The sequence below is a fragment of the Halichondria panicea genome, chromosome 14, assembly GCF_963675165.1.
Source record: "Halichondria panicea chromosome 14, odHalPani1.1, whole genome shotgun sequence".
NCBI classification, from domain to species: Eukaryota; Metazoa; Porifera; class Demospongiae; order Suberitida; family Halichondriidae; genus Halichondria; species Halichondria panicea.
The window spans coordinates 2,599,564-2,615,145 of NC_087390.1; the positions used below are offsets into that span (position 1 = coordinate 2,599,564).

General features: G+C 41.3%; 1 long non-coding RNA gene and 1 pseudogene across 1 annotated transcript; both read left to right on the forward strand.

Moving 5' to 3' along the window:
- Positions 1 to 201: 201 nt before the first annotated feature.
- The window catches only part of LOC135347524 (116 kDa U5 small nuclear ribonucleoprotein component-like), a 35,617-nt pseudogene continuing 20,236 nt past the window's right edge, over positions 202 to 15,582 (forward strand).
- Positions 7,538 to 11,273, forward strand: LOC135347573 (uncharacterized). The gene is made up of 3 exons (XR_010398466.1): positions 7,538 to 7,587; positions 7,672 to 7,762; positions 10,185 to 11,273. It is a non-coding gene; the product is annotated as an uncharacterized LOC135347573 (long non-coding RNA).

The window sequence follows — 15,582 nt, forward strand, 5'->3', positions numbered from 1 at the left end:
GGTGATTAGTAATTGCATGGTCCCAATCATGTTGGTGGGTATGCACTCCTCTCCCCGTGATGTTAAGGCTTATACTGATGTCATTATACTGTACACTACAAGAAGGCAAGACAGAGAAATTGACTTAAAATTAATGGTGAGTTTTACAGGGGAAGGTGGCATTCATCGCTGAGTTGGTCCGTTTTGAGGTTGTTTAGTTAACGATCTTTACCCACGCCCTCGAAGTGCAGAAGTGAGGATCAGAGCTGCTGTGCTGATGGAGGATGAGGAGGACTCTAAAATAATGATCTTTCCCACTCCCTCCCAGTGTACAGTGCTAGTGGTCAGCAGGTGTGTGTGTTGGGTGAGAACTACAGTGAGTCACATGACACTTGAAGATCAATAAATCAGGAGGCAAGGGCCTTCTCTGCCTCATTGCTAGTTACGCCACTGTTTGTGCTTATACTGCTTTGTCTTTATATCTAGCTAAAGCCGTTATAATTATGTCCAGTAGTTTTTGTTGAAGGTCGGGAAGTGTCGGTTTTATTTGTGTAGCCGGGTTACATGTATTTTTAAATTGAGACAGTATCAATCTCCACCTCCCCACACAGGTGGTGGTTTTTTACCTACCGAGTTTGCCAAGCGATACTTTGGGGGGACATTATTTACTACAACAACACAAAGTAAGTTCTTGAAACAATACGATTCTTGAAACTGTACAGTACAAAAAGTACTCCAGATAAGTGTGTATTAAATACTTCACCCCCCCCTCCGTACAGACGTACGTTCACTCGTAAGCCCCCCAGTGGATGCTGCCCGCAGCTTTGTTGAGTTCCTGTTGGAGCCACTATAAAATATTCGCTCATACAATTGGAGATGTGGACACTACGCACACTATACGTACTACAGGTGACTGATTATACTGACAATAATTATTGTTGTTGTGGACAACCCACATGTGTAATGTATGCACTATTTTTGCATTACTCAAGGTTTCCATTCTCTGCTCCAAAAATTGCTGTGAGAGGTTTGTGATCGGTTATCAAATTGAATTTCCGGCCATACAAGTATTGGTGAAATTTCTTCACCCCAAATGTGAGCGAGAGTGTGTATAGGCCTAACCACAACCCTCACAGAAGCTGTATTATTATAACTGACCAGTGGTTCAGTTACAGCTGCACACACACACACACGGCTTGGTGGTTAGTTGTCTAATCTGCACAGAAGCTGTATATGGCTGCACACACACACATGGACTTGATGGTAGGCTACTTGATGGTTAGTTGTCTAATCTGCATTCTGTGAGGGTTGTGGTTAGGCCTATACAGTATCCATGGAAACCTTAAGTATGCAATAATACTGCATGTAAGTATTGCCAACACATGCAGTAATTGCTCCATAACTATCTGACTCCTAACATCAATAACTTTATGCCCCCTTTATTGTAGATTTACCGGAGCTGAAGCTGCCTCCCACTGACACCTACTTCAAGCTCAAACACATAGTGGACGAGGTCAACAGTCTATACTGAGCATTTACTTCGATAAGGAGGTATGGTCTATCGTCTCACCTCTCCTAGGCAACGTCTGCTTTGCATCCAGTTCAGTACGGCTTTTGCTTCACACTGCGGTCGTTTGCTAGGATCTACACTGATGCTTATGGTGAGAGCTAGGCTATACATGTACATTCAGTACTTATTATTACAATGTATGTGACATTTCCCGTGTGGTTAATGGTTGTTGGTGATGTTTATAGATGAGTGGGTGTAATTAAAAACAATGCTAGTTTAGGTCTGCTTCAAATACCAATATATCACTGTAAACAATGCTCTTTGCTTGCTAGACTTGAGGGTGCACATACGCAAACTGAGTCCCCCAGAATCTGGGGAACTCGTTATACGTTAGTAAACCTTTGTAAAATTATACCGTAAACTAGTTCGTTTACTAGTTTTTTCCGTATTAATTTTACACATTGTCTCCTGTGAAGCTGTGGCTTGTGCCCTCTATTGCGTTGTCGAGAAGGCTTGCACACTAGTCTGAAGCCATAGGAGGCTCTCATCTACCTCTACTGGTCGTATAGTCACAGTTGGAAGCACAAAATCAAAGACTTGCCATAGTCTGTACAGAAACCAGGTTCAAACATCCCGACCATACGACCATTATAGAGGTAAATGAGAGCCTCTTCTGGCTTCAGACACTAGTGTGCAAGCCTTCTGGCAACACAATGAATAGAGGGCCACAGCTAGCTAAGCTTCACCATAGGTGTAATTAATAATAGGCGTGGGGGCCACGCCCATTATTAATTACACATGCCATAGATACCAGGCCGTATTTTAATCGGCCTGGATTCGAGGCTAAATGCTCACTCTCATTTATATCACAACATATAGGGACAATCTATCTGATCTCCTTATAGCATGCTCACAATGAGCTCTGTCCTCCCACTCGTGACACACATTACACACTGTACACACGTGCAGGTAGCAATGGACAGAGATTTGTACGATGAGTTTGGTATCTAGCAGACCTCATGCACAATGCTGAGTTCATCAGGAACGTGGCCTTTGCTGGTCATCTGCACTGTGGCAAGGTCAGAGAAGGTGTAGTGAGTAGGAACTATTATTGTGCTATCAATGATAGTTAATGTCATAGTCAACATGCATTCAGTACACCTACATGATTGAGACATACTTATACCTTTCCCATATTTGTCAGTTAGGCAGCCACTTAATTTTATTACTCTTCCCCTCTCAGACATGTTTCATGGACAGCATGCTGAAGCACACCCATCCTGATATATAACTACAAGAGAGGCTAAAGATGTGAGTGAAACACATCCTAAAAAAAGTGGCCTTCTAAAGAACTTGTTTTTCTTTGCTGTAGCTACGGTACACAGACACACTGCTCACAGAACAAGAGGAACAAGTATGTTACAATGCGTGTGCGTATACCTAGTACTCTATATTGTGTGGTTTCAATCAGAGGAGGTCCGACATGTGTGCGCGAATCACTACTGTGTTTTGCAAGTTGCTTGTCATTGCACAGTAAATAGTAAATGGGCGTTGTCTATAGTACTACCAAGATACTGTAGTAAAGTGAATGTGTCTATTCAGCAAAAAAAATTAATTGGCTAACTAGCTAAGCTGTTATAGTGTATATGCACATGCAGTACTCTGTTGACTTGCTATACTTCTGTTGATTTGAGCAGTTGTTTTAGTTATAGAAGTGCGCAGGTAGAAATTAGAGGACATAGAGAAAGTTATGAGTCAGCACATTCCTGATTAAATCTAGTAACCACAGTAGTAATATAGACAACGCCCATTTACTGTGCACAATGACAAGCAACTTGCAAAACACAGTACATGTTCAGTGCATTGTGCATTGACGAATGAGAAGGTTTGAGAGAAGGGGGAGTGGTTAAGTTACTACTTGGATCTTCTAGCATGTACAAGTCACTAAACATGATGATTTCATGGTAGATGGCAGGAATAAGGTGTACGTACACTTATCAGGGTGTCATACAGGATTTTAAGGTAGGGGGGAAATTCATCAGAACATTTTGCTAAAAAAGTCCGTTTAATACTTGCCGGCTATGGAAAGCTAGGGACATGGGACTTGCATTGTTATGGTTGCGATTACGTGATAAACGTTCAGACCAATACACTAACACTTGCAGTGATTCATGCACACATGTCAGACCTCCTCTGGGTATCAATGAGTTTGGCCCAGAGGAGGTTGGTCACAATTAATTAATGGTCACATGCCCCTATATGTTCTGCAGTAAAACTCCGGACCCATCCAACCTGCTAAGTCAGCACTTTTTAGTTTTAGTTTTAGCGAGTTTATCTCTCTTGTGTATACTTCCTGTTAGTTTTTTAGTTGTAGTAGTTTAAAAATATTATCCAATTTGCATCGCAAATTCTAGTTGCTGCTGTACTGTCTTCATAGCTAGTAAGCTACATGAAGACAGTACAGCAGCAGCTAGAATTTTGTGGTTTCTGGATCATTGCTTCTAGTACGACTATGCTACTCACTTTTTTTGTGTCACTGAGCATTGTTAGCATCATTAAGTACTCGTATAGAGAGCTATAATCATATTCAGTCTTTTGGCGTAGCAGCAGGGTGTCATATAGGATTTTGAAGTAGAAGGGGAAATAGCAGAACATTTTGCTAAAAAAAGTCAACTGTTATTTCAATATCCTGTTAGTATGTAAAATTTCCAGCTATGGACGGACACTCAATCATACAAACAGAGTGTATTTTCAGCCTGTATATTGCCTATAAAAAAAAATGTACTGTTTGGTTTCAATAGGTTTGGCCTGTAAAAATACTGTATCCTGTATCTTGTGGTTTCAGTAAAAATGTACTGTGTGGTTTTAATAAGTGTGGCCTGTGTAATGTGGTTTCAATAAGTTTGGCCTGTAAAAATACAAGATACAGTACAGTTCAATGTACTGTACTGTATCTTGTACTGTATCTTGTGTGGTTTCAATTGCGGTTAGTGTAAAAATGTACTGGTTCCCCCTGGTCATTTGCGAGTCTAATACTGTATGGTTACTGTGTATGGTTAACTGTGTATTGTTGGTGAAGACTGACTAGAAGACACTTTATCTTGTGTGGTTTCAATAAGTTTGGCCTGTGTAAAAATTTTTACTATACTGTATCTTTGGTTTATACAGAGCTAAATCTAAAATTACTACTCGTCTTTAATAGTAACCTTAAGGTGGCCATGCAAACTCAATCACACAAATGCACTGGGAACTAAGTATACGTACCTATATACATAGTTCCCAGTGCATTTGTGTGGGTTGAGAAATGCTCTTAATTGTGTTTACCTATATACATAGTTCCCAGTGCATTTCTCAACCACACAAATGCACTGGGAACTATGTATATAGATGAAAACTTTACCCCAGTGCATTTGTGTGCATTTCTCAACCACACAAATGCACTGGGGTGAAGTGTTTCACCCCAGTGTATTTGTGTGGTTGAGACGGATTCACGACTCAAAGTATGCTCTGGGGTTTGAGGCCACACAAATGCACTGGGATGAAGTGTTTCACCCCAGTGTATTTGTGTGGTTGAGACGGATTCACGACTCAAAGTATGCTCTGGGGTTTGAGGCCACACAAATACACTGGGGTGAAGTGTTTCACCTCAGTGTATTTGTGTGGTTGAGACTAGTAATAGGGATTCACGACTCAAAGTATGCTCCATGGATGGTCATCTAGCTGTGCACCGGAAAACATGGAATTAATGACGTGTGTTGATAATTAATACTTTCGATACACATACTTAATTAACTCTCTGAAAAACAAACATTAAATAGGGATTCCAAATTCTTGTCCACAAACATAAAGTGAAGTGAATGATGAGACAAAAACAGGGTGTGTGCGTCTAAGTACAGAGGCTAACAAAAGAATAGTAAGAATCACAAAAAGAGGCAATGCGGTAAGACTACAAAGAGATGAATAAAGTAGTAGTGCATTGCGTGATTAAATTCTCTTGCGTATTACGTAACATGATACAATAACGGAAAACCGGTAAAGGTGACTAGATCTACAGAAATCAATAGTGGTAAAGATCGTTAATACAATAAAGTAGTTAATAAAATAAAGTAAAGTGTTCATTACAAATCCTTAGATCCCATTTGAGTGTATTTAGCAGGGAACTATGAGCTATAGTACCGGTACTATAGATTGCTCTGGGCTACAAACTACAACATTGTACATTGTATTGTGATTTACAAGAAGATACACATGTAATAACATAAAAATTATTGTAGCTAGATGCTTTGTCTAGTAATATAATAACAGAACTAGAATGAAAGAGAGAAGCTCTAGTTTCTTTTTTTGGCTTTGTTCGAAAGTAGTAGGAGACGCTCGTTTTTTGGGCAGTGTGCTGTGCTTTTTTGCTGCAAGGCTGCATGGGGGAGGAGCTGGATGTATGGAAGTGCTGGGATTCTAGCTTTGGCTTCTTCCTAAAGTTCCTTTCGCTTTGTTCAAGAGTAGTATAGGAGCCTCTCGTTTGCTGGGCTTGTTTGCTGCAAATTATAGCTTATAGGTGTCTTCCCTTTCGCTTTGTGAGAGTAGTATGAGCCGCTCGTTTCTTGGGAAGTGTGCTGGGCTTGTTTGCTGCAAAACTGGGGGAGGAGCTGGATGTTTCCGTTTTGTGGGTGGAGCTAGGACTATAATTTTGTCCATCAAACTGAGGTGGAGGAACAGGGTTGACTTGAGTAGAGACCACAGATTTAGTAGAGACACAGAGATGCCAACTTCAGATATTAGTTTTCAAAAGAATAATGATGCAGTTGCTAGGTTGGCTGTTTATATAGGTTGACTGTTGCTAAGCTAGTGCATTTCTAGTAGCCAATAGGTTTTGGGATCTAAATCAGTTAGAACATGTGCATTCGGTATCTATGGTTATAGTGTCCCTCATCCCTCGGGCTAAAGCCCTCGAGCTTTGGGACACTATAACACATAGATACCTCATGCCCATGTTCTAACCATAACATATGCTTTGGTTCTCTATGAGTTTCCATACCACCTTATATCATGTTATATACCTGGTAACTTTCTATATAGGATCTAATTTTCAGATTGGCCATTTTTATGTGTAATTGTCATGCCAGCAAAATCAGCGAAAATAGTAGCCGTCGTTAGATACCCGCTATACGATAGTTTTAGAAGCCATGCATGCATCATTACTCAGGACTATAATTATACATGTTGTTTGCGTAGCAAAATTGTATGGTATTTTGTATTTTGGGTCAAGCTGTACACATCTCCTTGGTTTACATTCTCTGGGAAGTTTTTGGAGGAACTCTTTGAAGTGCAATTGCACCTACCAGGCTTCCTAGCTACTACTCAGCTAACTCACCAACCTATAGACACATAAATCAGCCGCTTACTGTGTATACCCCCTATTCTGGTTTTGTTTCGTAGACTTCCCTTTAATTCCAAAAAGTACTGTTTTATAGAGACCATGGCATACATCGTTTAACTCTCGTCCCCCTCTCCCTCCCTCACACACACACACAGGCTCTGATATCTGTCCTCTCAAGTTCAACACTCTGTCTGTGATAAAGATCGCCGTGGAGCCAGTGAATCCATCAGAGCTGCCCAAGACGTTGGATGGTCTCAGGAAGGTCAACAAGTTCTACCCTCTACTGGTCACTAAGGTGATGCTAATTACTGCTAGTGTTGGCTGCATGTTGCTATCCTCTACATGTACTGCATACCTGCCAAGTATCCCGGTCTTACTTAGTAGTTGAACTAAGTGGTGTGTGGTGGCTTCAAGCATCCACAACCACTAATGTCTTTTAGGTCACAACTTTTCGTGGGGTAAAAAATTCGTTCAACTCGAACACGGTGATTTTTGTGAGTAAAATTTTCATTTGACTTCATTACATGCGTTTCGGTAAACCACACTACATTTTCATGGGAAAATTTCGTGAAAATAACGAGTATTTTACCCCACAATTACCCACTATACGGTATGCAACCCTCCCTTGTCTTGTAGGTGGAGGAGTCTCAAGGGAGCACGTTAGAGTTTTATCTGGACTGTGCCATACACGACCTCAGGAAGATGTACATGTACTCAGAGATAGGTGATATGCACGATGTGTAGTTAATATGCCTGTACCGCAAACTATCACATGTGATGATTGTTTTGAATGCCCCTCACCCTGCAGACATCAAGGTGGCTGACCCGGTGGTGGCCGTCTGTGAGACAGTGGTAGAGACATCCTCTCTAAAGTGCTTTGCTGAGACACTCAACAAGAAGTGAGTGGTATCCACAAAACAATAAGAAATATGACACACACATTCTGCAACAAAAAACTTGCACCCTGAACTTAAAAGCATACAGGCTCCATAATATGAATGATTTCTTCGCCTGAACAAAAGCTAAAACACAATCTGCAGCAAAAACTTGTATCCTGAGTGATCAAGAGGGTATTTTAGGGTGTTTTAAGGATTCCCTATGTACAAGCAGTTGGTTTTAAGGATTCCCTATGTACAAGCAGCAAAAACTTGTATCCTGAGTGATCAAGAGGGTATTTTAGGGTGTTTTAAGGATTCAAGCAGTTGGTTTTAAGATTCCCTAAAGCTATGTACAAGCAGTTGGTTTTAAGGATTCCCTATGTACAAGCAGCAAAAACTTGTATCCTGAGAGTGATCAAGCCGGTATTTTAGGGTGTTTTAAGGATTCAAGCAGTTGGTTTTAAGGATTCCTATGTACAAGCAGTTGGTTCCCTAAAGCTATGTACAAGCAGTTGGTTCCCTAAAGTTATGTACAAGCAGTTGGTTTTAATGATTCCCTAAAGCTATGTACAAGCAGTTGGTTTTAAGGATTCCCTAAAGCTATGTACAAGCAGTTGGTTTTAAGGATTCCCTAGCAAAGATACAACTGATTATGAATTATAAATTGCGTTGTGTGTGGTTATAAAAAGCTACAGCAGCTGATTCGTCAATTTAAGGATTCCCTACAGCAGCTGATTCCCTAGCAAAGAATTTGCATTGTGTGTGGGTGTTGAGATAATACAAAAGCTATGATTTTATTTGTTGTCTACACAGTAGCTAAAACTAGCATTATTGATGCTATTAGCTATGATAATCTAGTCTCAAGTATTTCTCCTGCAATCAATACCAAGCATCAATGGAGCTTAGTTTGCAAAGTACTGGAGATGTCAGTATCTCTATAGAATGCAGTGAAGCATCAAACAGCTGTTCTGAGCTAGTGATTGAACTGCAAAACACTACCAAAATCTCCACTTGCACTGTTGCTCCAAGATTACAAGCTACTGTTAGCTCACCCATGCAAATACAAGCTACCCAGCTGATCACAAGAGCTGATAATCGATCTGAGCTTGTCATTGGATTTGAGAACTGTATCAAGTTGGTTCGATGCACTAAAGTCGTGCAACAAGAGACTGACTGCACTGCAAGTGGAGCGATGATGCTGGCTAAAAGAGACATTCTGATTGAGTTGAAGGAACCGCACACAATACAGGGTACAGAGGTGGCATCGTCGCGAGTGGCAGCCACAGCACAGGACCCAAACTGAAAGATGAAGAGAAACAGTTCGCCAATAGTTTGTCGCTTCTTTGTATTGTGTGATCTGTAAATATATTTTTCCTGTTTGGTTTGCCTGTTTATTGTGGAGTGGTTCCTTCTTGTGTTAATTCTGACTCGTTGTGAACAATAATTATATAGTTGACACTGAATAATTATTTTGTGTACACAATGTTTTCATTTGTGCATATTCTGTTGTCAATATACTTTGCTGGAAAGTCTGATAGGGTTTGGTTACAGTCAAGGGGTTTAACGACAAAAACAGTTGATCTAGATCAATACACTATATATACACTACACCTATGACTATGACTTTGTCACATACTGTACGGGTAGAAAATTTCAAGGGTGTAAATTTTCGTGCAATTCAATATTCTGTCTTATTTGGAAAATTTCGCGGGTAGTAAATTTCGTGGAGTTAGGGTGTGTCACTATCTCGCATGCGTAAACAAAGCCTTTCGTGGGTTTTAATTTTCGTGTTCTGCAGCCACCCACGAAAAACGCGAAATTAAAAACACCTCGAAATTTTCTACCCGTACGGTAGTAAGTTTATTGTGTGAACACACTACATATATACATTGATTGAAAACCAATGTCAAAAGACACCTCTCTACAGCAATACATATTTTTATCCTAGCTTCTCCCTCAGGCCGAGTTGTCTCTAATAACGCTATATCACCAACTAGGCCCGGTAAATATTGCCTATGGGTGTGTCTATAGCAATAATAGTAATGAAGAGAGAAATGGCGAAGAAACATGATGCTATTTTGTATGGTACCAGCAGTTGCTGAAACTTTTGAGCTAAATGGTTTCCAAAGTTGCAGCAACTGCTGGTACCACACAACATTTCCCTAGCTTTCTTCCACACTGCATGTGGAGTTGACTGCTTGGACTTGATGATCATTGAGGGGAGCCTTAATCTCTTGTTTGAAAGCTACCTGAATCTATTTTAGCTAGCTAACTATAACTAGCTTAGGTTTTTTAAGAGATAAGTTGTAACACAGAGCTATTATTTTGATTACGGCAGCTTTTACGGAAAAATCTGAAACCACGCCTATTGCAATATTTACCAGGCCTAGTTGGCGACCTAGCATTTTTTTGGCTAATTTTTATCCATGACCCATACCAAAAGGGTATTGAAGACAAACCCTGTTGGCTGTAACGTACGTGATGGTGTAAACGCAAGCTGGGCGCAAGACTGCCGGGAAGACATTCAAGCCTCCAAGTCTCGCTGAGCTCAATTCCACAATATAGACAAGCCATGCAAAGACCACGTGACTACCCAACAAGACACCAGCTGTGAGCAGTGGAGTGAGTGGACACAGCACTCTGGAGAACACCTTGCATGTTTGGTGATGCTGGTAACGTTGCCAGTGGCATACATCATCTATGATGTTTGGTATTATATTCTCCCCATAACTGAAACCTGACAGCAGTTTCTATAAAAATGCTCATACCATAATTATAGCTATATGCAGAATCTCTGCATTAAGTGATAATTATTATGACAGTAATAAAGACACTTGTGCATACATGTATTATGACTACTATTACTGTGGAAGCTGCTATAGCTGTTTTATCTCAACTTTCTCTCCGATACAGTAGTCTTTAGCCTCGATTCCAGGCTGCACTATCATCAGGGAAAACAATTAATGTTTTGTGTCAGTCTAAGGTCCTTTAATTGCATTAACAATTCATTCAGCCTGAAACCTTCACCGCTTTCCATCAGCGCGTTATGAAACCCCCAACAAATTCAAAAGGCGTATTTGATTATAGGTCGGTTGTTCATTATATCATCGTATAAGGTTGCTATAAGCCTACCTCATGTGCATGTGTATACAGTGACTTTAGAGTGGGCACATTGCTTTTAAGATGAGTATCTATATCTGCTGAATCCCCAGCATAAAGCTAGTAGACCATTCTACACTTCAAATCCATATGCTTTGGTTCTATGAGTTTCTATACCACCTTATATCATGTTATACACCTGGTAACTTTCTATATAGGATCTAATTTTCAGATTGGCCATTTTTATGTGTAATTATCATGCCAGCGAAATCAGCGAAAATATTAGCCGTCGTTAGATACCCGCTATACGATAGTTTTAGAAGCCATGCATCATTACTCAGGACTATAATTATACATGTTGTTTGCGTAGCAAAATTGTATGTTGCATGGTTTTGTGGCCGTAATGCAGTTCAAGATTTTGTATTTTGTATTTTGCAAGGTCTATGCATGCAAGCTGTACACATCTCCTTTGGTCTCTGGAAGTTCTTGAAGGAACTCTTTGAAGTGCAATTGCACCTACCAAGCTTCCTAGCTACCAGGCTCAGATATTCCGTTCTCTCAAGTTCAACACTCAGTTTGTGATAAAGATCGCCGTGGAGCCAGTGAATCCATCGGAGCTGCCCAAGATGTTGGATGGTCTTAGAAAGGTCAACAAATCCTACCCTCTACTGGTCACTAAGGTGTGTGGGTAGCAAACAACGTTTTATAGCAGCTGGATTCATGATGTACCGTATAGCCGGTAATTTTCGGGGGGCAAAACATTCGTGGTTGAGCAATATTTAGTCACTTTGTGGATAATAATAATTTCCGTGGTTGCTGCTTGCACTGCAGGTAAAGGTAGGCAAGGTCGCTTCATTCGTGTGTAAAATATTCGTGGTCTGAGGTTCAACCACAAAAACCACACATATTTTGTCTCCCGGAAATTATCAACTATACGGTAGTGCAATGGCTAAGACTTTTCTGGCAATTTTTGCAATGTAAAATCACAGGGGACTCTTTGTATTATCAGGAGCACAGTATCTCACTCCGGATCCTGGTTAGTAATTCTCTTAGAGATCCTCTTAGTTTTCCTAGTGGTGTAACTACACCGTACAGTGTAAAACTGTTCATTCCTAGTGGTGTCTATACATCCTTTCAACAAAATAATGTCTCCCCAGTCATAATCATTTTGCCACCCACTATGGCAGTTGCCTTGGTTGCATTGTTGTCTAACATTATATGGTATCTGCCCTGTGCCCATTGTAAACAATAACACTGTCCATTGCTTAATTCCTGTACTGTGTGGCTTCAAGTTTCCACAACCACCACTATTGTGATACATGTATTTCACAAATATATAGTGGTGAGGTTAGGGTTACTTGCACATTTCAATTCCCAACCCTCCTCCCTTGTCTTGTAGGGTGGAGGAGTCCGGGGAGCACGTGGTGTTTGGTACGGGAGAGCTCTACCTGGACTGTGTCATGCACGACCTCAAGAAGATGTACTCAGAGATAGGTGAGATTGTTGCTAGGTACAGTGTGTAGTTAAGATGCCTCTACTGTGACTCTCACCAGGGGAGGTACGACAGGCAGGAGCAATTGGCTTGATTGAACACTTTAATTACATTCCGTTCCCGTGTAGGCTAGGTTTATTAATGCTGAGTCAGCTAATCATTAGAAAATCAGGCCTAATTGCTCCTAGCTGCATGTCGCACCCCTCTGGACTCTTACGTAGGTCAAACCATCACAAGTGATTGTTTTGAATGCCCTTCTCCCTGCAGACATCAAGGTGGCTGACCCGGTGGTGGCCTTCTGTGAGACAGTGGTAGAGACATCCTCTCTGAAGTGCTTTGCTGAGACACCCAACAAAAAGTGAGAAACCCATTCATGTTGTTCCATACGATCGTAGATTGATATGATCAAAGGAAGTTTTAGGGGTTTCCCTACAGCTGATTAGTGATTTGATTAGTGTGATGATTCTTACAGAACAGAGGATGTCTGCCTAATGATTGGTGATTTGATTAGTGTGATTGATGGTCTTCCTGGTGTATGTGTGGGTGTTGAGTGTAAACAGCAAAATTGTTAGCTATGCAACAAGCTAGTCTCAAGTATTTCTCAACCCAGACCATGCAAGCATCAATGGAGTATAGTTTCCAAAGCACTGGATGCAGTAGTCTCTCCATAGAATGTAGTGAGGCATCAAACAGCTGTTCTGAGCTGGTGATTGGACTACAAAACACTACCAAAGTCTGCACTTGCACTGTTGCTCAAGCTACTGTTAGCTCATGCACCCATGCAAATGCAAGCTACCCAGCTAACTACAAGAGCTGATTATTGATCTGAGCTAGTCACTGGACTGCAGAACTATATCAACGATGCACTAAAGTCGTGCAACTAGAGACTGACTGCACTACAAGTGGAGCGATGACACTGGCTAAAAGAGACATTCTGATTCACCGATAACTGTGCAAACTATTAAGTCGTTTTCCTTTGAACCTCTTTAAATAGCATTTTTTTCTGCATCTGTAGACGTTTTTGCTGCCATTACTGACTTCTGATAAGTGGTACTGATAATTTATTATGGATGGTATGCAGTGACTACCCACTTTCGGTGTGCACAATGAACTTGTCCCCTTGCTCTTCATTCAATTTTTTCTTTAATTACTTTCTACTCCCATTTCCAGGAACAAACTGACAATGATATCGGAGCCTCTGGAGAAGGGACTGGCCGAGGACATTGAGGGGGAGGTGGTGCAGATAGCCTGGAGCAAGAAGAAGATTGGAGAGTTCTTCCAGAGCAAGTACGACTGGGACCTGCTGGCAGCTCGCTCCATCTGGGCGTTTGGACCGGAGGCTACTGGACCCAACATTCTGGTGGATGACACTCTGCCTTCTGAGGTGAGTAGTAACTTGCTTTCATGAGTCTCTGATGGAACAATTATCTAAATGCTAGTAGGGATCTGTGAATAAACATCAGTGTTACGGTACTTTGTATATACATGTAAGCTACCTGTGGCCAATTAGGGATTATTCTAGCTGTGTTTGCAACAAAGCACTGAAGTGAATACAGTACTTCTGTTCCCCACAAGTGTAGTTTAGCTTGCTCTTCACCAATGTTAGCGCAAATATCATTAATGTTCTAACTACATGTACATGTACCCTATACGATCTAAATTAAACAGTTATTGAAATGTTTTAAAGAGTGGAAACAATGGCCCTGGTTCTTACCTACGCAAATATAGTCAGGCATCCAAGCTGTTTGGTGGCTTCCATAAGTGCTAGTACTAATAACTTCTTTCGTTCCAGTGTGAACTACATGTACACATTTTGTATGCTGGTGCAGGTTGACAAGAGTCTTCTTGGTTCTGTGCGTGAGTCTATCATCCAGGGGTTCCAGTGGGGCACCAGGGAGGGGCCACTCTGTGACGAACGTGCGTTACACTTAAACCCTTGGTTTGCAATAGTTAGTAATCTAACACTTGTCGAAGTTCACAGTAATTAAGTTGCTGTATTCGTAGTATCTGTCGTAGTTCAGTAATAAATTATGTGAACTATGAGGGATATACGAATATAATTGTTGGAGCACATTGATATCAGACACCCCCTCCCCCCACACATACACACCAACCCACACACGTACAGCTATCCGCAATGTCAAGTTCAAGATCCTCGATGCCGTGATCGCTGGTGAGCCCATCCACAGAGGGGGTGGTCAGATCATACCCACTGCCAGAAGGGTAGCCTACTCAGCTTTCCTCATGGTATGTGCCTACTGTGCGTGTGTTGTGCCTGGCAATTGAAATTCACACAGGTGTCTCGCTGATTGCTTTAATGAAGTAATTAATGAGTCATAATCTTAATTGCAAACATGTACACACACTGTACATGTATATGGCTTTATCTTTAAGGCGGCATGATTTCTATCAGTTTACCAAATACCTCACACACACACTAGGCTACTCCTCGCTTGATGGAGCCCTACTATTTTGTGGAGGTGCAAGCTCCAGCCGATTGTGTGTCCTCTGTCTACACTGTGTTGGCACGGCGACGAGATCATGTGACCCAGGACGCACCCATCCCAGGCTCCCCCCTCTACACAATCAAAGCGTTCATTCCGGCCATTGATTCGTTTGGCTTTGAGACTGACCTGCGTACACACACACAGGGACAGGCTTTCTGTCTCTCTGTGTTCCATCACTGGCAGGTGAGTTGCATATGGAGGGAGGGAGGGGGGAGCATTTGTAATGAGTACCTATGTACATTGGAAACTCTTATGGAACCAATGTGTGACCAGTTTAGTTTTAATTTAGTATTTCAGATCCGTGTGTTCTTACAAGTGCAGAGATCCGATATGTGCATGTAGGTGGTTAAGAAAACGTATGTAATCTGGGCCTTAGGCTGTATGGTTAGGGTGTTATGTAAACCCTATTTTGGAGAGTTTGTTTGCCCACTTATTGACATGTGTTTATTTTCCTAGGCCCTTCAATTGTTACAAAATATTCTTCTGTTACTGGACGTGGTGTACAGTATGTATGTATAATAATTTGTACAAACAGACAATCTTGCAATAATTCTATACTTCAGTGTTTCCCACCCCTGTAGATTGTCCCCGGAGACCCACTTGACAAGAGCATAGTGATCCGTCCCCTGGAGCCACAGCCCGCCCCCCACCTCGCCAGGGAGTTCATGATCAAAACAAGGAGGAGAAAGGTGCGTGGACTTTAACAACCCCTTTATCTAAGTGTGCATAGGAATAGTAAACCA